The 26,884-nt window shown below is 35.9% G+C and overlaps 1 long non-coding RNA gene and 2 pseudogenes across 1 annotated transcript; 1 reads left to right on the forward strand and 2 right to left on the reverse strand.

The window, feature by feature from the left end:
* Positions 1-3,417: 3,417 nt before the first annotated feature.
* LOC114260541 (uncharacterized) lies at positions 3,418-16,440 on the reverse strand (annotated as a pseudogene).
* Positions 16,441-16,938: 498 nt separating this feature from the next.
* LOC145822908 (MDIS1-interacting receptor like kinase 2-like) lies at positions 16,939-18,901 on the reverse strand (annotated as a pseudogene).
* A 3,042-nt stretch (positions 18,902-21,943) lies between these two features.
* Positions 21,944-23,436, forward strand: LOC145790723 (uncharacterized). The gene is made up of 3 exons (XR_014329747.1): positions 21,944-22,268; positions 22,451-22,693; positions 23,065-23,436. It is a non-coding gene; the product is annotated as an uncharacterized LOC145790723 (long non-coding RNA).
* The last annotated feature ends 3,448 nt before the right edge of the window (positions 23,437-26,884 follow it).

The raw sequence follows: 26,884 nt of genomic DNA on the forward strand, positions 1-26,884 counted from the left end.
CGCCCCCTCGCTTGCGTCTGCCCTTCTCTGGGCGGCTAATCTCAGTTCCTCCGCATTTCGTACCCTCTCCATCTCGACTTCAGCCCACGCGCCTTCCATCTTCGCCCTTAAGACCTCAAACTCGGCCTTGTTCCTTTGGCCCTCAACTTCCATTTGAAGACGGCCGAGCTGTTCGATGGCGTCATGATGGCGACGACCCATCTCCGCTATCCTTCCGACAGTCTGCAAAACAGGAAATTAAGACCAAAATAGTATTTGCATAAATTTAAAAGACAAAGTCAAGATTTATACCAAAAATGTCGATTGCGCAGCCAATGCTATTGAAACCAGATCCGACTCCGCCCAGAAAGCCGCCTTGTCAGCCGACAGTGAAACAGATGTAACCATGCTAAGCGTAACCACTGGATCTTTAATTACCAAAGCATCAGAAGGGATCGGTGTGTTTTTTTATCTTCGGTTGAATAACGAAAGGCACGATCACATCTGATTCCTCTAAATAAGGTCATTTGTCGGCGCAGTTATCTTCTGAACCGGCCTCAACCTCGGTAGAGCGCTTCCCTGCCCTTAGTTCAGCCTCTCGATCGGCCTGCGCAACCAACTCGGCCTCGGCACTTCGGTTTTCCACCGTCCCCTCCTCAACAACAGGCAAGGAGGGCTGAGACTCGCTAACAAGCAGGGAGGGCTAAGTTTCGGTAGCAAGAGGCACTCCGGTTCGAATGGCCTCTGCCTTTCGTCGTGCTGCCATCCTTTCCGCGTTCGCCTTTTTGGCAAGTTGTGTGAGGCTTAGCCCAGCCATATCTTCGGGGTAAGTGCCGGGAAGGTCCTCCAGACCGTGAAAAATGTCGTCGAGTGGAAGGTCCTCTTGGCCTGAAATGGACGGAAGGTCGGCTAAGTTGAGGTCGGCTTCTTCAAAGACTAACTGCAAAGCCTCGTCGACTTCGGTTTCGAACTAATCGAACTCGGCAACCTCAGCTACTTCTGGTCGTTCGGAATCGGACCGCTCAAGACTGACTTACCTCAAACTCTTGAAATCAGACAAGATAAGGGTGGTAAGAAACTCCTCACCCTTCGGAACTGGAATGTTCTCTGCCGCCGAGAAGGTCGTATAGGTAGGGTCGTAGTGGAGAAGAACGTGGGCCACCCTCCCATATTTTTGAAGACTCGGCCGGTCGAAATATCTGAGCACAACCTTGATTTCTGAAAGAACGGCGTCGTTGGTTGAAGTCAGAACTTTTTTCAAATCGTTCCTTGCACAAGCAAAGCCATGAGGTCTCAAAAACGAAGCTTTATGAATATAACAAAAAATAAATAAAAGAAGCTACACGGCCACCTGGTTCGCTCCTCCGTCTAGGAATAGGATTGAAGCGATCCTCGCCTTCGTCGAATTCCCAATTACCTTGGACAACGACCATAACATCATCGACTCGCTTCCCAGAGCTGGAAAGCATAGTCATTAGTTGATGATCGGTGTCCTTGGCCCTAAGGAAGTATCGCCCATGCCGACTAGAAGACTTGGCCAAGGCATAACAATGTCGAATAGCATAAATGCCGAGGTTCATCCTAAGGCAACAGTTTAGTGCGATAATCCCCATTACGACTCTAAAAAAATTAACAATGGGTTGGGAAGGGATAAAACCCCAATGGCAGAGCACAACCCTAAGGAGTGGATGAAGTGGGAATCAGACTCCACCTTCTGCGATTGATAGAAGAGGGAAGACCATCGTGGATTCATCAGCCCTCTCCATATCGAGGGTGCCGTCTATCACGAATAACAGACGGACGTCATCAGGAATGGAAAAATGGCGTCGGAAGTCAGAAATTCGATCCGAAAAGAGGAGATCTTTCAGGTGTTTCGCCATTTCCTACAGTCTACACAAATGCTTGAAACCAAAAACAAACCAAGCAACAGGACTTAGAACAAAGAGGAAGAGAACTTACGAGAGACGAAGAGGATAGTGAAGGAAAGGAAGTTGCAGAGATAACGCAGAAGACAGTCCAGCGGCAAGTATCTGAAAGCGTGCGTATTTGAAAAGACGTCGAAATTTTAAATCATAATAAGTAGGAGAGTACGAAGGGGAGGGAAGTTGAAATGATGACCAAGAAGCGCGTGTTCAGACATCTGCATTGGAATGTGGTCAGTCGCCGAATTTCGGCTCTGACTTTTTGAGTTCGAAACCAAGCATTCCAACCAACTGTCATTAGTGGAGTGTTTGGGGGGCAATTGTGGGAGCCGAATAATGGGGGTCGTAAATAGGCCAAGTATATGAACTTGGGGAACTAGAATGTATGTATATTATTCGGCCTCATACCACATCCAAACCGTACCCTATTCAGTCAAATAGCCGAATAGGTCAAGGGCCGAGTAAAAAGCAATTTGCTACAAAGGAAGCCGAATGACGAACAGAAAGTGGGCCTAATCCCGAGGCCTGAGAGAGAAAGGATATAAATAGAAGAATATCATCCAGTAAGAGGCATGGGAGAACTACTACACTTTACTTAAAACATAAGCAATTCAGAGATCAGAGACTGACTTGCCCGTCGGAGTGCTAATTTCGGCACCCCCATCAGAGTGTTTATTCCTTTTCAGGTGACTAGAAGAGGATCACTAGCGTCTCTCGGGATCTGAAGAGTATTTTCAAACCACTTCTCCACAATTATAATTTATCTTTTGTATCAATTAGTATACAAATAAAGGCTTAAAAACAATCAATTTCTAAATTGTCAAAAAATGATCCTAACTAGTTATTAGAAGATCCCAACCTTCCTGGCAATGAAAGTCGAATGGGCTAGGGTCAACCCATATGCTAGAAATAGTAGAAAACACTGAAATTTTTAAATATCACTCATAAATTCACTCATAATAATGTGACAACTAAAACATTGAGTTCATATGCATCATTTTTTTTTTCATTTCTGTTCCTTTTTCATAGTAAAAGTTTATGAATACAGAAATCAATCACCCTATCACAAGAGGTGTCCCACACCCATGTAACTGGGTTGTGTACTGTGTTCTATCATGAAATGTGGTGGAAGCATACCAATTGTGGTAAAAATCAGAGTTGTTAATATGGATGTATGAGAGATTGTCGCATCTTGTTCAAGTATGAGAGATTACCAAAACTCAAATTCTAAAAGATCTAGAGGGGAACATTCTTTTCTGTAGCTTGGGATTGCTGCAAGGAAAACATATTAAAAAAATTAACAATTGAGGTTTGATAATAAATAGCAATCCTCATACGTAATAGTTATAACAACAAGGTCCTGAAGAAAATATGATACTCAACATTTCTAAAAATATTTTTTTCTTTTATGGGAAACTCAAGCATCTAGTTTATTCATTTATTGGATAAAACTCAATTCTCGATTGCATAGCTGTAGAAGTGAAATTGCATGAAGAGGTGTACCTGAAGTCTTCATTCAAGAAAGAAACTCTTGAGATACACATTGCATTGTTAGGCGAGATCTTGGTTCAAAACACACCCATGAAAATGCCATCATAGCAACTAGAACAATGTGTTAGAAATGGTTTTGGAAAAAATAGATTTTTCCTAAACTTTGGTCTAATTTTTAGGTGGGACCCACACGCCAAAGTTAGCGGGTCTAAGTGGTAATTCGTTCTATGCCGCGTTGTGATTCACGTAGTATATTTGGTTGCTCAAAACCATTATTGGGTAAATGAGAAATTGAAGCGAAAGTGAACTCCATGAAAATGGTGTTTTTTGTGAAATTTCCATTAATTTAAGTTAAGGTTTGTCACCAAAAAGATTCAGTATCTGTTCAAAATTCAAACCGAACAGGTTGATATCTGTTCATTCAAAACCGAACAAGTATTGTACTTGTTCAAACAGGTTTGCTACTTGTTGGATTCAAACCGAACAGCCACTATTCTATCTATAAATAGGCAGTCCCGCATTTGGATTTTGTATTCAATAATTTCGTTCTTGCCTCTGATTTTGCTACATTAATTTTTCCTGTGAGAAAGTCTATAAACACAAAGTGTGGTCATTGTGCAAACAGTTTGTAGTGCTGCTACAGTTTGTTGAATATCATTTCTTCCTAGGAAAGAGACGTCCAAATTCTGTGAGCACCCTAGAGAGGACATGATGTCACAAAATATTAAAAGTAAAAAATAAAAAAAGAAACATAAAATCGATACAATTTTTTTTATATTAATAATGATTTGGTTTATAGGGTGAATTACACTAACAGTCCCTATAATTTGGGGCTCATGTCACTTTGGTTTTTGAGTTTTCAATTGTGACACATTTGACCCTGCATTTTGAATCTTGTTCCAAATAAGGACAATTGAAGATACCATTTCTGAATTTCAAGGGCAAAATCATCAATTTGAAAAAATATAAACTAATTTAACAAAAATAAATGTCAAAAAGATATTTTTAAATTTTTAAAAATTATTTCTACCCACCAAAGATAAAATTATGTAAAATTGTTAATTTTTTTTTTATTTTTTTTACGAAATTAATTTTTATTATGTGTTTGGATGATAATCATGTAATTGGTGGTTGTTAAGATTTTAATGTGTAATCGATATATTTAATATATGAAATATTTTTAGTTTTGGATTTTTTGATTTAATGGATTAGTTTAATAATGATATCAGAGTTGTCGACATATTTGACTTTTGGAAAAATAAAAACTAATTTAATGAAAATAAAAACAACCACTCATTACATGATTATCATCCAAACACATAATAAAAATTAATTTAGTAAAAAAACGTAAATAAATGTCTAAAATATTTATCAATTTTACATAATTTTATCTTTAGTGGATAAAATAATTTTTAAAAATTCAAATATTTTTTTTAACATTTATTTTTGTCAAATTAGTTTATATTTTATCAAATTGACGATTTTGCTCTTAAAATTAAGCAATGGTATTTTCAATTGTCCTTATTTGGAACAAGATTTAAAATTTATGGTCAAATGTGTCACAATTGAAAAGTCAAGAACCAAAGTGACAAACTCCAAACTATAAGGACCGTTAGTGTAATTCTCCCCACTTTATAATAAAGTGTTCGTTGACATATTTTTCATTATACAAATGACACTATCACATCATTTTAGGGTAAAATTTTGCATACATATTCTAGTGAAATAATATTTTTCAACAAAAAAAATGGTTATAAGTAAAACAAAAAAAAAAGTAATGGTTGGTACAGAGTAGAGGGACAAATGATACGTAAAATGTGAAATGATAAAAACAAAAAATGATCAGAGAAAAAAGAAAAAGAAAAAAGAAGGTGTACTTAAAAGACGAAAAAGTTTGTTTAAATAATGCAAGAAACAAAATATTAACTAACCTCTAATTGTCTCATAAAAATAGAGAAAAAATAATGAGTTGAATCATTGTATGAATGTAATATATATAGAATGAGGAGGGCGTGAATGAATTGGAGAATGTATCATTGATGGCTAGGGTTTTGGGGTAGGAGAAAGAATTGGTTAGAGAAAGAGTGCACAAAAAGATCTTCTTCATCTTTCTTTTTTCTAAATTATAAATCAGGATTTTTTTTAAAAAAAATTATTTTTTAAACTTAAAAATTCACAAATTTAGTATGGAAGGGAAACAACCAAATCAGTTTTTGAAATTAATTATAAGGAACAAAATCAATCAAACAAAACAATTTAAATAGATTTGAATTGATTTTTGTTTAATTTATTTTAAGGAATAAAGGATTTTATGTAGAGATTTTAAAAGATAGACAAATAATTGGAAGGTGAACAAACCTTGTTTCTACGGTTAATTTTAGGAAATAATCATTGTTTAGGCAATGATCATAGAAGATAGACTTGAAGATTTTTTATTTTTTTTATTTTTAATTCAAAAATTATGTGAAACATGTGAATATTTTTTTAAATTGGAAAAATAAGATATTGAGGTTTGGCATATGGAGGCCTTAGAGGCTTTCTCAATAAAAACTTCTTTTGCTTATATAATATATATATATATATATATATTAGCATATCACCCGTGCTACGCACGGGATAAAATAATACATTATTTAATAAAAATATGATAACTATGTTTTACTTTTTTTATATTATGTAAAATAAAAGTTAAATGGAAGCTAGCCAATTGAGATTTTTTTAATTGTCTAAAATTAAGAAAATCAAAAAAATTAGTCTTAGATATTGATTAAAAGGCTTCTCACTAAAAATCTCATTTTTCTTATATAAATAGGAGTATATGATTCACTTTATGTAAGTGAAACAATTCACTTTTTTCTTTCTTTCTCGATGTGTGATTATAAAATAAAAGTTAAATGAAAGTTAGCCAATGAGGATTTTCTTAATTGTTTAAAAGTTAACAATTGTTTGAGCGGGAAGTTTATTTCAAATCAAGCAATCTTAGCTGTTTAATCTTTAATTAGGTCAATCTTTAATTTATTTCGAATTAAACAAATTTAACCAATATATTTTGATAAAACTGCTCAAATCGCAGTTAAACCAGCAAATCAGTCAAACCAAAAATGGTTCACCCTATCGATTAGGTCAAAAGACCAACCAACTTATACAAAAATTAATTAATTAAAACTTTTAAATTTTATTTTAATTTAGTGTTAAACACTGGACTTGATGACTCTAAGAAAATATTTTCTGTAAGTATTTTCTGTTTTTAATTTTATTTTTCTTCTCTCCTTCTCTATTTCATTTTCTGTTTAGTTTATGTAATTAAACAGATTTTAGAAACTCTTTCTTTTAATTTATTTCTTCTGTGTTCTGTTTGTTGTTAAGTACACAAACATAATTTATTGTTTAAATACATTGAAGATTGTTCTACACAATGTTCCCTACAACCACTAGATTAGTTGGAGGCGGAAGGCACGAGTCTAAGACATCAGCTAGCATTATGTTTGGAGCAGATCGTGATGCCAATGGTGAGAGGAGTTCTCCTAGATGCTTTCCCATGATTGTTTATAGTGCTACCAGCCCAAAGCTATAAGCATCACACTTTTCAGTCACAACCATAGGCAAGTTCTGCACGAATAAAAAATTAATAAAAAAAAAATCATAGACTTCACTTCCTCTTTTATGAAATTAATGAAGTGTGATTCGTTGAAATGTTGAATCTATCATCAATAATTGAGTTTGAAAAAAAAAATTGATAATCACTAAAATATTTAAAACATTTTAGATTATTTTTCCCTCTTTCTTTGAAAGCTTAAATACGTATGACAGAAAAAAGTATTAGTTTGCTACCTGAGGCAATATATCCATAAGTGCCTGCAATTACTGTTTGATTCGATACATCTGGATATAGCAGTCTAGTAGTGCCAAAGTCAGAGACAAAAGTCTCCAATTCAGAGTTCAATAGAATGTTGTTGCTAGATATGTCTCGGTGAACAATAGGAGTTGTGCAATCATGATGCAAGTAGGATAGAGCATGAGCTATTGCTTTAATGATGTTTACCCTCCGAGTCCATCCTAATTCAACAACTTCGACATTAGTTCTTAGGGCATAAAACAAGTTTCCCCTTTCCATGTACTCATACACCAGGAACATGCATTTGTTGTGCAAACAGAACCCATAAAGCTTCACTATGTTTCGGTGCTGTATATTAGTTAACATTTGCACCTCATTTCTAAAACACTTGTTGAAAGCTGGTTTCTCTGCTTCGAAACAATGGAGTTTCTTCAAGGCAACTATTTTTCCATTTGGCAACGGAGCTCTGTATACCCTACCATAATTGCCAGTTCCAATACAATATTTGATGTCAAAGTCGTTTGTTGCCTTGACGATGTCTTCATATGCAATTCTTCCATCGTAATTCCATATTGAGCAAATATCCCCATTTTTTATTGCTTTTGCCTCAGTTTGGTTTTTTTGCTTCTCACGATATAGCGATCCTGGTCTTCCCTATCATGTATTGTGTTCTGGACTCGGGTCTAGTGGTTATATGTTGTTGTCTTGTTCTTGTTTCCATCCTTAAAATCTTTGTATTTGAGTTGTGGGATGTATTGGTTGGATTTGGGACAGGTTGGTTGTGAGTTGAAATAAATGGTTGCTGTTCAGATTTTGGTTTCTTCGCTCGAGCAAGCATTGGGTTTTAGTTCATTCGCTCGAGCGAGCATTCTTGAGCTCGAGCGTGCGTCTGCGTCTTGGAAAAACCTAAAGGTTGGTATTCTTCGCTTGAGCGAGGCTTTTGTCGCTCGAGCGAGAGAGCTCTATGTTTTGTGTTCCTTTGCTCGAGCGAGCACTCTTGCGCTTGAGCGTGCGTCTGGGTTGCAGACCTGAAGCTTTAAATTGTGTGCTTGAGTGAGACTTCTTGTGCTCGAGCGAGGTTCGTTTGTGTCTGGTCACTCAAGCGACCACTCCTTCGCTTAAGCGAGCCTCGAATATATCAGTTGGCAGTAGCGGGTTATACATCACTTTTTCATCATCTTTTTCTTTCAAACCCTAGATCCGACACACTCTCTCTCTCTATACACTCATTCTCTTTACAAATACACTTGATTTAGAGTGTCTCTACCTTAATCCCTTTGTAAAAAGTGTAGAGCTTTGTGTGGGTTGCATTTTAATCCAAAAAAGTTGGACTTTGGAGCATCTTGGGTTTTTGTCTTCATCTCCTTTGAGTCTCTTCATTTGAGGTAGGAATAAACTACTCATTTTCATGAGTTTTAACATAAATTTTAGTCATTTTGTATAAATGGTGAGTTATGGAAATTTTGGGGAGTTAGGGTTTGAAATTGAAATTATAAAAGAGGGGTTTGTTAATGTGGAGTTCCATGTGTATATGAGACCTTGGAAAATAGGGTTATTGATGTAGAATTGATGAAATTGAGCCTTAGGGTTGATGTTTGAAAAAGGAGGGAAAATGCCCTAAATAAGTTTAAATAATTAATTTATATAATTAATTTGGTAAATTGTGGGAATATGAAATTGATTTGGAAATCATGAAATTAGATGGAATTGTGGTTGAATGGTGTAGTTGGAACGATGAATCACTCACCAATGGAAAATAAAATAAATTATCTATTTGATAGATTTATTTATCTGTTTAGAGATAACTGTTTTGGGCTATCGGTGGAGGATAGTCTTGATTGTTGTAGACAATGCATGATGATTAGGGAAAATTGAAACTAATCAATTGGAATATGTCATTAAATATGACGGTGGAATTAACACATTGAATATGTGAATTGTTGGGTCATTGTATATAACTATTTGTTTAAATACATTGCATATATATATATATATATATATTGTGTAGGAGGAGATAGGGGATGTACTCCATTGTTTGGGAGGAGATAGGGGATGGACTCCATGGATAATTAAGTTGGTCAGAGTGTCCAGGGTGTAAGTCCCGAAATCTTTCATATATTTGGGTGCCGGTTCTCTCGGACGTAGATCTGTAAAATGGTATATGAATAGAAGTGTTGAATGATGTTTGTTATTGAAGTATTAATATATGAGTTGTAGTCTCATTTTGTTTTAACTGTTTGGATAACATTGGACTATGTCAGTGAATTGACTTGGATATATAATGGGAATTGAACGTATCATGTTATAACTATTGGTTGGTCGTGGAAAGGAAACACCTATGTAGTATGTGTTAAACATTTATCGAATACTAATGTTTTAGTTAATTCTCATGTTATGTTTAGCATATTTCTACTGAGCTTTGGCTCACCCTATATGGGACATCATTTTCAGGTACAGGTGATATGCTGCCTCCAAGGATGTAGTTTGGGAGATTTAGAAGCTGAAGGCTTATTTTTGTTGTTACCTTTTTGTATTACATGTAATTCAAGCCAAGGGCTTAATATGTTAAGAGTTAGAACTCTCTTTTGTTATAACCAAGTGTTGAGTTGGAAAGTTTGCAAGCCCGTAGGGCATTTACTTTTGTTGTCAACATGTAATACTTTTGTAAATAATACTTTGATGAATGAATACATGTTCTATGTTCCTATGACTGATTTGTGCATTTATTTTGAGGGTGTTACACACGACGTTGAAAGCATGCAAATGCAAGTAAGATAAGGAAAACTATGGCTGAAGTAATAATAGCTGCTGTGCATACGGCTATGAGTACAGCAGAACAAACGTCAGACAACATATTATTGTACTCATAATTGAATGAATGTATGGATTTTCTAAATATGCATCCTTGGATCGAAGCTCTAGTATCTTTCTAAAATATTGGTGTTACTCACAATCTTGACACAAGCACAAGAAAAGGCAAGCCAGAATAGTCATTGTGATGACAAATAAAATACATGTATATATAAATATAAAGTGACCACAAATATATGAACCTTCCTTCTACATTCCTGAATGTGAAATCGTGACTTGAGTGATTGAATTGATGAGACTCAGTCTCTTTTCTTTTATGTGTTTTTTTTTTCTTTTTTTTTTTTTTTAAATATGTTTCAAGCCTTTGTTCTTGGAAACTCAAGAATTGTCTTAGAGATTACAAACGGGGCTAAATTGCTGTGACAAATTGAGTTTTACTACCTGGGTAGCTGCAATATGCATGTCTTGGGGATGGATGTTCTTACATATAATAAAGTGTCATAATATTTTCATTCCTAACTTTAGAATCTACATCATAAATTCAATGCTCGTAACTTCATCACAAAATGTCACAACATACATTACAAAAAAGTTTAGTACCTTTTTGGGAGTAGATTTCTTCTAATTTTTAAGGTCTTGAATTTGTGGTGATTTTTTAATGTTCAGTTTAATGTATTTCGATGATTTAATAGTAAATTCTCTCTATCTATTGCCAAAAAAATAAAATAAAATACTCCACTCAGTGCATCTGAAACTGTTCAATCATATCCATACACCAACATTTCATTTGAAATCAGATTGCCAATTTAAAAAATTAAAATCTTCGGTAAGTATAATTATTCAGTTCCCAATTCTAAGATAGGACAGTTATTTGTTTAACTCAGGAATTGTCTCAGATATTACAAATGAGGCTAATGCATAAAGGCTTGCAAAGTCATCTGGTTTTCAGTGTTCTCAAAAAGATCCCAAATCACTTGTTGAAAGATCTCTTTTTCACAAAAAGAACAAAAACAATCCCAAATAGATTCTTTACAGATCTCCCTCCAATAAAGAGGAGAATGATGGAAGTCCTTTCTAGGGTTTTTTCGTTTATTCAAGTCTGAATAGAAGAGGGAGAAAGAGGAAGACCTCATACCTGAGAGAGAAGAGGCAGAAATAATGGACACATTTATGCTTAAGATGGTTAGCCACGTAATCGGTGAAGGAGTTCAACAATATATAACAAATCACAAAATTAAAATTAATTATTAACTTTGATATAACAATGTTTATATACATATACATAATGGTTATAACAATTGATACTAGCCATCCTCTAAATCATTATTCATCATTTTTACTTTATTAGTTTATTGGATAAAATCCATTTCTTGATTTCGCAACTCACATAGTGAAATTGAATGAAGAAGTGTAGCTAGAGGTCTCCTGTTGCTGTGAGGGAGAAGCTTTTGAGAAACGTGTAGCATTGTTGGCTGAGATCTTGGTTCAGAATGCAAGCATGTGAATGCTAGTGCAACAACAGGGACAACATTCCCTGCAACTAGCAGATCAACTGGAGGCAAAAGACGCGAGTCTAATACGTCATTTAACATTATATTTTAGCAGAGGTCGATGCCAGTAATGAGAGGAGTTCTTTTGGATGCCTTCCCATGATCGTTTCTAGCACCACCATTCCAAAGCTATAAACATCGCACTTCTCAGTTGTAACCATTGTGTAGGCTAGTTCTGCACAAAATAAACATTCACTAAACTGAATAAAAAACTAGAATAAACCATACACTATCTGGGATTTTCACGTATTGAACCTTGTATATATATAAATAAGATATACTTCGGAAAATATAGTTTGGCTACCTGGGGCAACATATCCAATAGTGCCTGCCATTACGGTTACATTTGATGAATCAGGATGTACCATTCTAGCTGTGCCAAAGTCAGAGACAAAAGCAGTGAACTTTGAGTTCAAGAGAATGTTGGTACTTGTTATGTCTCGATGAACAATTGGTGGATTACAATCATGATGCATGTAAGACAAAGCATGGGCTGTTTCTTTGACAATGTCTATTCTCCGAGTCCATTCTAATTTAACACCTTCAGCATCAATGCTTAGGGCATGAAATAAGCTTCCCCTTTCCAAATACTCATATACCAGGAACATGCATCTGTTGTGCAAACAGAACCCATAAAGCTTCACTATGTTTCGATGTCTTACTTTAGTCAACATTTGCACCTCATTCCTGAAACTCTTGTCAAAAGCTGGATCCTCAACTTCGAAACGATGAAGTTTCTTCAATGCAAATATCTTGCCATTTGGCAATTGTGCTCTGTAGTGTTGGAAATGGTGGAAAAATTCTGGGTAAAACCAGAATTTTTCCTCAAGTTTGGTCTATTTTTTAGGTGGGCCCCGAGTGTCGATTTACTCGGGTCAAAGTGGTAACGCGTTCTATGCCGCGTTGTGATTCACGTGGTATATTTGGTTGCTCAAAACCATTACCGAGTGAATGGGAAATTGAAGCCAAAGTGTGCTCCATGGAAATGGAGTTTTGGTGGAAATTCCTTAAGGTTGTAAATTGGCTTGTCCCACATTGATTTGGTAGGAAGTTTTGAAAGGGTTTATAAGGCTTGGGTTAGATACTTGGGGTGTGCCCCAAGGGGTACCCAAGTGTTTTAGAGGGAGAGGTTATGGGCAAAATGGGCTAGACCCATTGGACCCAAAAATCACCACACACGCGCGCGCGCCGCCGCCGCCGTCCATTCGGTTGGGCTTCTAATCTTTTTGGGCCAAAAACATTTGAATTTAATTTTATTTTTTATTAAAATAAAATCCAGAATTCAAATTAAACTGGTTTGAATTTTTTTCATCCAAACAGGGCCCTTCCCGTTTTCAAACAGAAATAAACTAGTTTGGAATTAGTGCACACCCAAACAGGGCCCTTCCCGTTTTTTGCTATCTGTTTGAATTATCAACAGATTCAAATCTGTTTGAATTCAAAACCAACAGGTATCATACCTGTTCAATTTAAAACCAAGAACCACCTTTACATCTATAAATAGGACCACCCTCATTTGATATTTTGCATTCAGAAATTTCGTATTTCACTTCTGCTAATTATATTCTTCATCTTGCTGCATTTTATTTCTGAAAGAAAGAGTGTAAACACTTAGTGTGTTCGTAAGGCAAACAATTTGTAGTGCTGCTATTGTTTGTGGTGAGATCATTTCATCCTGCGAGATAGACGTCCAAATTCTGAAAGCACCGTGGAGAGGACGAATCTGTCTTAAGGATACAGTGTTAAACACTGGACTTGATCAGAAAAGTTATTCAAATAAATTAACCAAGTAAGTTGTTTAATTTTATTCTGTTTTTATTTGTTTATTTAATCAGATTTTATTTTTGTTTTTGTAACAAAATAAAATCTGTGGTTTTATTTATTTATTTATTATTTCGAGTTTGATTTTTGTAATCAAACAAATTCTCTCCTTTTCTTTATTTCTTTATATTCTGGTTGTTGTTTAGTACACAACAGAATTTAATTAATTTAAATACAGTGAAGATTGTCCTACATGTAGATGCTGCCATAACCACCCGTTTCTATGCAATATCTAATATCAAAATCATTTGTTGCCGCAATGATGTCATTGTATGCAATTTTTCCATCTTAATTCCAGATTGAGCACATATCTCCATTCTTAATCACTCTTTGCACGCTTTGGTTGTTTTAGCCTTAGCCCAATAAAAGAACATAAATACAACTAAGGCGAGAAAAATTGCAATGTGGGGAAGGCAAATGAGGAGATTAAGCATGAGTTCTTCATTCTCTGGATGTGCATCTTGAGATCTACGTGGTATTGGACCCTCAAGAGCATTGGGTGACAAGTCAACAGATCGCCACCATACAGAGAAGCGAAGACCACTGGGGATTTCATTAGAGAGATCATTGTGGGAGAGATTTAAGTATACTAACCTTAGCAAAGATGCTAATCCAGTTGGTATTGTTCCACTCAAATGATTGTTACTTAAACCTAGGTGCTTCAAATAGCCAAGTTATTCTAGCTTCTTTGGGAGAGTCCCGCTGAGCTGATTCTATGAAAGTTCTAAATATTGAATTGCACTTATAATTTGGAAGTTTGGTATGTGGCCAGAAAGTTGGTTCGATGACAAATCAAGATCACCAAGTCTGGGCAAATCCCTAAGTTCAGGAGGAATTGTTCCGTCGATCTGATTTGCAGATAGATAAAGAGAGTTGAGATTCATCAATTGACCTAGAGATGATGGGATCTGACCTGTGAGAAGGTTGTGGCTAAGGTACAAGAGAATCAAATGCGCCAAATTTCCTATTTCTGGAGGAATTGAACCTTGAAGGTTGTTAAGTCCCATATTCATTTCAACCAGGTTCATTAGTCTCCCTTTTTGCAAAGGTACAGAACCGCTAAGTTGATTTGAATAGAGATGTAAAGAGGTCAAATTGGTTAACTGACCGATACATGAAAGGATTGAACCGGTGAGGTTGTTCTTACTTGTATCCAAAACTACCAGATTTTCAAAGTTTCCAGTTCTGTAGGAATGGAACCATTGATGTAATTACCAGAAATGTCGAGGTGGGTTAGTTGAGTGAGGTTACCTAGGGTAATAGGTAGGAAACTTCCAATGAGATTATTATAGGAGAGATCAAGGTAGGTGAGGCTTGACAGAGTACCAATTTCATCAGGGATGACTCTGGTGAGGTTAGAATACCTGAAACCAAGACGTTAGAGATTTGGCAAGGAAGAGCAATTCAAATCGTCAAGCTTTTTCCTCAAGAATTGATCATGAGAAAGGCCAATCCCAATGACACTTCCTGCTTCATTGCAAGTGATGGTTGTGAACTAACAATGGTATCTTAAAGAAATATTTCCCCACCAACGGCTGTCGAGTAGAGCTTTCACCTCCATTGACAATGAAAACGATGGTGACAATGATGCTGATTTAGGCAATGTTGGTGCTGTAATTATAGTCATCACCATGTATACTACCACGAGTACCTGAGAGTAAACGGAGGACAAAATGTTTTTTTCACCCATAATTGAAGCAAATATATGTAGGTTCTCTGTAACAGCTCTAAAATATTGGGCATGCATTATCAAAGCTAAATAGGTTGTTAATAAGAATATTTTGGTATTGGTAATGGTGCCTACGATGACGAGCTAGGCACAGGGAGTCATTGACTTGAACGGAGCGACTTACATTGGCGTCGACTTTGACTTGTCATAAGAAGAGAAAAAGTGCATAACACATGTTATGGATGATTCTCTAGACCAGTTTCTATTCTTTTGTGCCTTTCACTATGCCTTCCATCAAGGGGCTGTGGTCACTGCCTATTCGGCAATTGGTATTGTTTACAATGGACCGCACTCATTCAAGGTCCAACAAGTCGACTGAAAAGCAAACATTTTCAGAATTAAGAACTTTCTCAGAAAAAGAAAATTGTAAGATGTCACAAGAATGATGTGACAATTATCATTTTTGTGAGTAAAAGTCATCATCATTCATAGATGTTTTGTTTTAAAGCATTCGCCCACATCAAAAAAATAAAAAATAAAATTTGTTTGTACATCATTACTTGAGGAAGGTTCACAATATTGCAAGGAAATAGCAGGTTTCTTTCATATGCATCAACCCCAAGGAAGGTCCGCAATGTTTGAGTACCATTTATAGGGATACAGGAATATATATATATATATATATATATTCATAAAATAACAGAATGAATCCACTCAACTACGATGCTGCAAAACTGTACAACTTGTGCACCTCAATTATTATCATCAAATGTATACTGGTGTATTCATTAGGTCAAGTCAAGAGACCAATATATAACACCCAAAAAAAAAAGAAAAAGAAAAAGGCTTAAGACAAATTAATTAAATCTCATTCCTTCAACCCCTTGGACTGGCGCAAATAGCATCACATTTGGACAAGTTGCATTCAGCCTTACTATCCACTCTGAAAGCCATCCTAATTATGGAATTAGCTTTCTGATTGCAGCTACACCTATTATATATATATATATATATATCATATTTTATTTATTACTTGATTGATATGATACATTTATAATTGTTAGATATTAATAGATTCATATAGGATTCACTGCACTAATGATCGTGGATGTACTACGTTAGATGATTGCGGATGTAACATTTCTGGATTCCATAGCTGTAGCAGTGAAATTGCATTTTTGGACGAGATCTCGGCTCAGAACGCACACATGCAAATGCCACTGCAGCATCTAGAATAATGTTCCTTACTGCAACAGGATTAGTCGGAGATGGAAGGCGCGGGTCTAAGATATCAATTAGCATTATGTTTTGAGCAGAGGACGATGCCAACAATGAGAGCAGTTCTCCTGGATGCCTTCCCATGATTGTTTCTATGGCCACCACTCCAAAGCTATAAACGTCACACTTTTCAGTCACTACCTTGGTGTAGGCAAATTCTGCACAAACAAAAAGATCAATAAAAAAAAGTTAATGCAATGTGATTCCATGAAATTTTTATCTATCATGAATAATTGAGTTTGAAAAAAATTACTAATATTTAAACATTTCAGACCATTTTTTTTCTCTTTTTAAAAAAATAATAACAATAATTTATGTATAGAGGAAAAAATTAATTCGGTTGCCATAAATGTTATTCAGATTTTTAGCAACCAAGTAATGTTTGCCGCCAAACAAATACAATTGGCGACTAAATTTTCCGTCGTTATAAATTAATTTGGTCGCTGAAAATTTTTTTGCGCTCCCGCGCAAGATATTCACTTGGCGCCAAAATCAATAGCGACCAAAATTATAAATTCGTCGCCAAAAGTTTATTTCTTAGTGACCACAAATATTCTGTTGCCAATTATGTATCTTTGGCAACTAAATTTTTGTTTGGTTGCTAAAAAGTGTCGCCAAAAATGCTTTTTGTTGTAGTGCTGGGGCAATATATCCATCAGTGCCTGCAATTACAGTTTGATTCAATGAATTGGGATATAACAATCTAGCAGTGCTAAAGTCAGAAACGCAAGCCTCCAATTCAGAATTCAGTAGAATGTTGTTGCTCGATATGTCTCAGTGAACAATAGGTGCGGTGCATTCATGATGCAAATATGACAGAGCATGTGATATTCCTTTAATGATGTTTACCCTCCGAGTCCATCCCAATTCAATAGCTTGGGCATCAATTCTTAAGGCACGAAACAAGTTTCCCCTTTCCATGTACTCATACACGAACATGCATCGGTTGTGCAAACAGAACCTATAAAGCTTTACTATGTTTCGGTCTCATATATTAGTTAACATTTGCAACTCATTTCCAAAACTCTTTTTGAAAGTTGGCTCCTCTGCTTCCAAACAATGGAGTGTCTTCAAGGCAACTACTTTGCCACTTGGCAACCGAGCTTTATACACACTTCCATAACTGCTGATTCCAATGCAATATTTGATGTGAAAGTTGTTTGTTGCTTTAATGATGTCTTCACATGCAGTTCTTCTATCATAATTCCATATTGAGCAAATATCCCCATTTTTATTTGATCTTGCCTCAGTTTGGATTTTTTGGGTCTTTCGACAACGAAAGCATGCAAATGCGAATGCAAGTAAGGCAAGGAAAATTGCGATAGGGAGAGACATTAGGAACATAAGCATAGGTATTCTTTCCTTTTTTCTGGAAGAAGAGCAATAGGATGAGGAATCATTGACTCTACTGGATGCAATTTTGGAAATGGCATATGCTTGGAATGGACATGAATACAGAGATCTACCTGAGATTTGATGCTCAAGCAGATGGTATGAGAAGTCATGAACTATTAAGTTGCAAAGACAATGTAAGACTTTCCCAGAAAGATTATTGTGGGAGAGATGTAATTTCTTTAACCATGGCAAATATGCAAGTCCAACAGGTATTGTTCCATTCAAATTATTACTACCCAATATTAAGTACTCCAAATATCAGAGTTGTTGTAGCTCTTTTGGGATTGGCTCGCTAAGCAAATTTTTAGAGAGGTCTAGATATTGAATTTTTCTGGGAAAATGCCCAAGTTCAGGAGGTATGTTGTCATTGACCTGATTTGCAGACACATCAAGAAAGTTCAAGTTAATCAATCGACCTATAAAAGATGGGATCTTACCTATAAGAAAGTTATGGCTAAGGTCCAAGTGAGCCAATTGCATCAAATGCCTTATTTCTGGAGGAATTGGACTACTAAGGATGTTATTACTTATATACATCTCAACCAAATTGCTTAGCTTCCCTATATCTACAGGGATGGTACGACTAAGTCGATTCTAAGAGAGACACATAAAGATTAGATTAGTTAATTGACCAATAGATGAAGGAATTGTACCAGTGATCTCAGTATTAGATATGTTAAGGTATACTAGTTGGGTGAGGTTTCCCAAGGTAAGAGGTAGCAAACCTTGAAGATAATAGTTGTAAGAGATCAAGGTACATGAGCTTTGACAGAGGACCGATTTCATCAGGTATGGTTACGCTTCCAGTTGAGAAACAATTGTTGAGATTGAGATATTCAAGGTTTGGTAAGGAAGCCCAATTCATGTTTTCAAGCGTTCCAGGGAGAGAATAGGAAGAAGAAAAGTCAATCCAAGTGACACTTCCTACCTCATTGCAGGTGACGCTCATCAACTTGCAGTGATTTGCTGAAGCAAAGTTTCCCCACCAACCACTATCGAGTAGAGCTTTCGCCTCTATTAACAGAGGTGAAAATGGTGATGCTTTCGCAAATGCTAGCGCTGTAATAAGAACAATAGCTACTATGCATACTGACACTGCCGTTATGAATACAACACAATGAACAGAAGACGTTATGCTATTAATAATCATGATTGGGATTTTGTAGCTCTAAAATAATGAGAGCATGTATGCAATGCATTCTCGGATCAAAGCTCAAGAGGCTTTTAAAAAATATTGTTGTTGTGGACCGTTGATCTTGACCCAGGCACAGTGCAGGGAGTCAACCCAATAGTTATTGCCTCGACTACAGACTACTATCACTACAGGAAATAAGGGTTTTTGCGGCATTTTTTTAACGGCGTTTTTTTAAATGCCATTTTTGTTAATATTTAACGGTGCTTTAAAAATGTCGTATATTTCTATAATTAAAACGACACCGTTTTATAATAAAGGGCGTTTAAAAACGCCTTCAAATGCGGTACCCCTCACGCGCTATTTGGAATCTGAGAATATAAGCCTTTTGTAAACCCTCAAGCCTTCAGACATAAACAAACATTGAATCTTCACCTCGCCTCTCTCTCAATCCTCTCTAAACCCTTATTTTGAATCTCACCTTCAAATCTCACAGATTCACCGATTTCGAAGCTCTACCGCCACCACCATCTTCACCCGCGAGGTAGCGAGATTCACCGATTCATCGATTTCACAGATTCACCGATTCAAATCTCATAGATTCATCGATTTCAGATCGGTCTGCACCGCCACCGCGATTTTGATTCAGATCGATCTGCGATTTCAATTCTCACTCTAGATCTCTCTCTCAGAGATTCATCTTTGATTTTATCTCAGAGCGATTTCGATGTCTCTCTATCGATTTCGAAGCACCACCACCACCACCACCATCTACACCAGCGAGGTATTGATTTCTCTCTTGGCACTCACGCTGGTTCCATTTATATTGTTGATTTTCATCGGCAATCGCTTCTTCTCCGTGTTTTGTTTTGATTATCAATTTGTTGTTTTAACTCTCCAATATTTGTCTCCATGACTCCACCAACTTCACTTGGAAATAAGGGAGTTAGTTGAACTGAGCTAACTTTGAGGCTGTTTGTTGCTTTTTTTAGTGGCTTAATTTGAGCTGCTCCACCCCCCTCCCTCTCTCTCTCTCTCTCTCTCTCTCTCTCTCTCTCTCTCTCTCTCGTTTGCTTGGGGAAGGTATCATGAATCTTGTGTATCATTTTTTAGTTGTCACTCTGCATATTCTCCTATCTTTTATCATTTTACTTGATGTAGGCTATATATATGTTAATTAAAAAGTCGAAATATAGTGTACATAGAAACTGTGTTCTACATGTATGATTTGTAATTGCTAAATTTCCTAAATAGTTTGCTGACATTTTGTTTTTACATGTGGAACTGAGAAATCAGGAGGATTCTCTTTATGAAAGTACCTGAGACACGAAAGGCATTGCTACTGTCTGAGATTGATCGAGTAGCTCTGGTAAAATAACTTGCTACTTATATATATATATATATATATGTTCGAGTGACATCTGTTCCTGCATAACTTAAATATTATATTATTTGGAGCTGCACATGAATTGAGCAATTGATAAAAAGTTCATATGTAACTTGCTTATGAGCTTGTTCAAGGTTCTTTCCCTTTCAATAAAGGACATTTTTTTGGAAGGAATACACTATATATTGCTTTAGCTACAATAAAAGTAATGATAAGAAAAACGATGCAACTACAAGTTAAATGTCTTGTGCTTCTGCTGGCATCATTAGCATTGGGCTTTAATTTAATTTTATTTTTTGAGCCATTTATAATATGAGGATCATGTTTTTGACAGTGAATGACATATACTGTAATTTTTTAGTACTTCACTTCATACAAGGTATCTCACAGTTTTTATTTCTTTCGAACTTTTGGGATTATAAAGTCCACAGAGATGAGATACATACAAAACTGGTTCAAATAATGAGAGAAAGGTTATTTGTTCATTTGCAGGAAGTTGACTATTTTCAACGTGTCTTAACTTCCTTCATTTTGTTTTGTGAGTTGTTATTAACTTCAAATTGAAACTTCTTGAATTTTTTTCCATACATATTGCCAGCATTAGGGGGTGTAATTGCCATTGATTTGTTTCGATATTGCAATATTTGAAGAAAATTTTTTGCCTTGGAGACCCCTGTTAAAAGTGTACCAATAGAGTAAAAATTCGCTCACTGAAATTATTGATGTAAATATTTTGTCTAACATCGTTGATTTGAAGATACATCAATGAACGTCTGATATTCTTTTAATTTGTAAATGTTAAAAGATAAATCAGCATTAGGGGGTGTAATCGCCATGTAAATATTTTGTAAAAATTCCCATCTCATATATTTTTAGTTTCTGGTTTGCCTACTCTTTATTTACAATGTGATGCAGCACAGTTGGCAACTAGCACAAATTAATTAGTTATTTAGGAAGTATTTCTGTCCTAGGGCAATTCATCATTACATTTGCTGGAACTGTAGGCCGAGAATGGTTTTACAGAGCAATTAGTAACACTATTAAACTCTGTAGGGTAGAATGATGGTGAAGGATGCTGGAACTGTAGGCCGAGAATGGTTCGCTGTAAGTGGTATGTGTCTAACAAGATGGATTGCCTTAATTTGTTATACATAGTGTTTATAGATCAGTTTTTGTATCCCAACATGATACACATTTCTATATACCTGGTTTCAGGCAAGTCAAGGGTTGAATGTTAGAGAGTTTTGTGTGAGAGCTCTCCTGGCTAGTTTTTGCTTCCAGACTTACGAACAGGTGAGGTTTCTCATATCTTGTGTTTTCATGGCCTAGAACATTACAAATCACTGTATTTGTTACATGAAACACCACAATATTTTGAAATTAATTAAAGATCAAGCACAATAAACTGTTGCTATAGTGCCAAAAATTTTGGTTAAACTTCAGTTAAAGTTTCACCAATGGATATTCAGTGCTAACACTCATTTTATGATAATCACTCCCCTTGATTAGTCAACAAAATGCATCATTATCTCTTTCTTCAAATTTTTTTATTTTTGGGGACTATGTTTTACAGAATGGGTCCATTCTGTCATGAAAACAATAATCGGAACTGAAAAAAAAAAAACTATATTTGATCAATTAACACTTGTTTTTCTTTATTTTGGCAACCACAACTTGGCATTAATGTTTTGAGATTTTGGTAAAAAAGGCCAAGAAAAGTATTGTGATATAACATTTTGGAGATTATGAGATTGACCAATTTCTATATTGTAATTTTGATGAAAATTTAGCGTTAACTTTGGAAGAAACTGATGAGTAGACATTCCTCCAAGTACTTGTTTGCTGCTGGCACTAGGTAAGTTACATAGTTTTTGTTGCTCAACATGTGTTTGAGACAAATGCATGATCTTGTTGTAGGAAGCTGAAGATGCTTGCAAAGGAAACTATTATAATCCGAATAGTCTAACGTGCCAACTTATGATTAGCAAAGTAGAATCGGTATGGTAGTTTTTATTTACACTTGCTTTAAACTCTGTTTCCTTGAATTTTTTATTTTTTATTTTTATGTATGTTTATATTCTGAATGAATGTAAGAAACTTACTTTTAAAAACCGCTAATTAATTATGTTTATATTTAAAAATGTTTTGGTTTTTCACTTCCTGTCATGGTGACTATCTAGGTTATAAAAGATCTGAACTTATATGACATCCTTGAACCCTGCCATCATAGCCCAACTTCGAAAGAAGATGAAAACGCAAACACAAGCTTGCCATTGAGCTTCAAGCAATTAGGGGTGACTGAGAGGCCTCTTGCTGTGAGAAAAAGGATATTTGGACGTGCATGGCCTTTACGAGCACTAGTAAGAGATGGCATAGTTCCAATGTGGCCTCAATTAATGGAAAATTCTGTTGTTCCATGCATTGTAAGTTAAATGAATTGATCTATTTTCCCCTTAATTATATTTGTGTTTGAAAATTGTTTAGCATGCGCGCATATATTGCTTAGATTTGAAAATTAAGATGGGTAAACCTCAAGGATGGTATACATGTACATAATACTGGGTAACTATTTGTTCCCTCCAAAGTCATTTGACTCAAACAATATGTTTTTATTTTAATTTTTTTAAAGTGATATAAATATTTTGGCACCGGTGTTTATAGTAGCGAAAAGATTGGGTAGGGAAAAACCCTTTTCTCTATTGTTCCTTGTATTTAAACCTTTATTGTGTTCTTTGTTTGATATGCTTGTTTTTGTTTTATTCTTGCATGCAATTAATGTTGGTTTCTGTTGCAGGTCGCCACCTTGAGTTGCAAATATGGCGGATGGATCACAGCATCCATCAATTTCCCAGAAGATACATGGGCAATCTTATTTCTTATCTCGAATTTCTCCTAACTTGCACTCCAGGAATACTGGTTTACACAATATGACTGGTGCATATGTAAATGGAGGTTTGCAGAGTCCTCTGCCACCAACATTCCAAGGCACTGGCTTGGAATTTGCCGGGAATTTGGCGTCAGGTGCTGCTGCTGGTGCTTCATCTTCTCTTTTTGTTTATTCCCTAGATTATGCTCGAACACGTTTGGCTAATGATGCTACAGCTGCTATGAATGGTGGTGGAAGGCAGTTTAATGGTTTAATTGATGTTTGCAGCCTCATAACTAATCCCATTACTGGATGATTTCCAAAATTTGCCTGGATTATTATTTCAAATGTTTTTTTGTTGGAGCACGTAATGTTATTATAGACCTTTTCACTTGTCTCCATGTGAAAAGGTAATGATGGAGGTAAATATCACTAGATACTGGCTTGGTCTCAAATCAATTCTTTTGTTAATGGAAATAGGAGTTATTGTTTTATATTAGTGCTACTTTGCAATTTTATTACAAGTAATAATTTAAAAAAAAATTAAAAAAATAAAGATATAATGGCATTTTTCAGAACCCCACTTTATAGGTTTTCTAAAATTAAAAAGCTATGATGACGTTTTTGAAACAACGCTAAAAATTGTCATGACATCGCTTTGCCTTATGTACCACATTTAGCGGTGTATTTTAAAACGCCGCCTATAACAAATTAACGACGTTTCTAAAGCGTCGCTAAAAATTGTCATGACGTCACTTTGCCTTATGTACCACATTTAGCGGCATTTTTTAAAACGCCGCCTATAACAAATTGATGACGTTTTTAAAGCGCCATAATGCTATAGCGACGGCCGCGTCCTCGGCGTTTGATGCTAAGCGTCACAAAAAGAATTAGTGGCGTTTTTGGCACTTATCGCGGCGTTTTTTAAACGCCGCTAAAAGTTGAATTTCCTGCAGTGTATATGAACCTTCCTGATTGTTGAAATCATGATTTGAGCCGTTGAATCATTGGGCACAGATTCAACGGCCCAAATAAATCGACCCTTGAACTCAGTTTTTGGGTTTATCACAAGAAGTCTGCTTTCTCATTTATAAATACTCTCAATATTTTGTTCAAAAAATACACAGCATTAACTAAACCGGCCATAATAATGTGGCATTGAGGTTAGACGAAAAGTTATTGATTGGTCCAGGAGCAGCACCATATGGCGCTCTACATGCATTGTGATTGGTAAAGGGAGTGAGACGCACGATTTTGTGTTAGGTAATTGGAGAACATGAGGGGCATGGTGATTTGTGATTGGACAGGGACATGACCACGTGGTGTCTCTAGAGCAACCAATAATTTTTCAGGTTAGATCTTACATGATAAAATGTTTATTAAATCATAATTTGTCACTTATAAAACACATCATTAAGAGTAATTTTTAAAAGTTATAAATTAGATATCTCAAGTATTTTTCAAATAATGATTTCAAAAAAGTACATAGAATTAACTCACACTCCACCACGATGCTGCAGTACTGTTCAATTTCTGCATCTCAATTATCTTCAAATATATACATACATGTGTATTCATTAAGTCAGCAGACCAATATAACAAAGAGAAAAAAAAATTGACTTGACAAATGAATTAAATCTCACGCTCTCAACCCCTTGGACAGCCACACTGAGCATCACATCTGGACAAGTCTGACTGTCCACTTCGCAATTGGTGGAGTTCAATGGTGCACACTTATTCAAGGTCTAACAAGTCAACTTCTGGTGTGCACCTGGCTTAAGATACCCTACACATTACAAAAAAATAAAGAAAAAAAATCAGTTGAAAACAAAACGATTCGAGAATAAGATGGAAAATTGTATCCGTACATAAAATTTATACTGAAAACACTATAAAAATAATGTGTCAGTGTAATTTTTGTTCATAATAAAAATCATTTTCATAAGTGTTTTGTTTAAAAGTAAAAGATTCATATTGAGTCACATTATTTTGTGCACGTTTTCTATTTGTATATCATTACTCATTTTATATATAATTTCATAACTATATTACAATAATTTGTAACTAATCCCACAAAAAATGTAAACATCATCACAAAAGACACCACAAAACCTCATAAATTTGCTCACCACAGCCTCATAATAATAATAAATAAATAAATATATATATATATATATAAACAAAAAAACACAATGTTCATAACAAAACTACAACTAAATTTCCCCTAGACTATCAAAAACAACCATATGGTGATCATTTTTCCATGTCATTTTAAATCATTTTGGTGCCCCATTTTATATTTCATCTAGGGAATTAGTCAGTATAGTGCAGTTGAAGTTGGTGGAAAATCTTGGGGGAAGAAAGATCTCCCAAGACTTGTCTCAAGGATGAAGAAGATATAGAGTAGGACTGACTTGGTTGAAGTGAGTTTACATTATAAAATGTGGCCTAATCATGGCTTCCAAATTAATTTGAGACAAACCAATGCAAAAATTTAATGGGATTATTAAATTATTGGAGAATAATAATGCCATGCTGAAATTTGCATTACTTTATTTATCTATATGCATTCTTGCTTTTCATTGCCAATCTCCTCTAATAAACAATTATGTTACTAAAAATGATACTATTATACACAAAATTTGTATATAGAAATTTCATAAACAATGTGTGGGGACATATTTTGTGAATAGCAAACACGTGGCCAAGGTGGCACCGAAGTGCCAGCCGAGGTGCCACGTGTCTTGGTCATGACGCCGAGATAATCTCGGCTAGGCTGAGGTTATCTGCGGAGATACCGAAATCCGGGATAAACGGATAAGTTATAAGAGTCCTAATACGGAGGAGGACCTCAGCCTAGATAAGGATAAAGCTCTTAGGAAGTTTATCTTTATTTACTGAAGAATCTAGGATGAGCATTGGGCCAGAGTCCAAGAGAAGCTAGGCTTCTGCATGGATCAGGTTAGTGGTGACTATAAAAGTAGGCACCTCATGGGTCTAAGGTACGCTTTTTGTATCCTGGCTAGTGAGTTAAAGCACTATTTGTGATCTTTGAGAGATAATTGAGTACTGACTTGATTGTCGGAGTGCCCCCGGGTGGACGAACCACTGCCGAAGTCTTATCTTTCTGTTACAGGTCGTTTGGGCGCCATCTATTCTGCTGGTGTTCTCCAGCTGAGTACCTATTTGGCAGTGTGGTTGGAAATCAACACACACAATTTGGCACCGTCTGTGGGAAAGAAAGGAGAATAGATGGCCAACGATGGAGAGAAAGAGAAGATCGGGGACGACGTCCCTACTGAAAGTGGTAAACACATTGACCATAACGAGGAGGAGGATAACTGCAATGAAGAAACTCAAGATAAGAATCTCGGAGAGAAAGCGTCGGCCAGAAAGGAGACAGACCAAAGAAGGGAGACCGAGGCAGGTATTATAACGAAGACGACCTCCAGGTATGGAAAAATAGATGCCTGAGGAGGGACGACGAGATGAATGAAATGGAAAACAAATTGGCGGACCTGCAATTGGTCGTCAATTTCATGATGCAAAACAATGTCATGCAACTACCGTTTCCGTTACAAGATACGCCGATTCCAGCGGCTAAAAAAGATGCCCAGACAAGGGGGCAAAAGACAATTCCTACAGTCCCTCGGCACGACAGGACCAAGGAACATTCTCACCGGTCTTCATGAGAGGTCGGGTGAGGAGAGTCTCAGAAAACACATCGTACCAAAGAAGCCTACACCAA

This window comes from Camellia sinensis, chromosome 1, assembly GCF_055761805.1.
Source record: "Camellia sinensis isolate YWXY chromosome 1, ASM5576180v1, whole genome shotgun sequence".
NCBI lineage: Eukaryota > Viridiplantae > Streptophyta > Magnoliopsida > Ericales > Theaceae > Camellia > Camellia sinensis.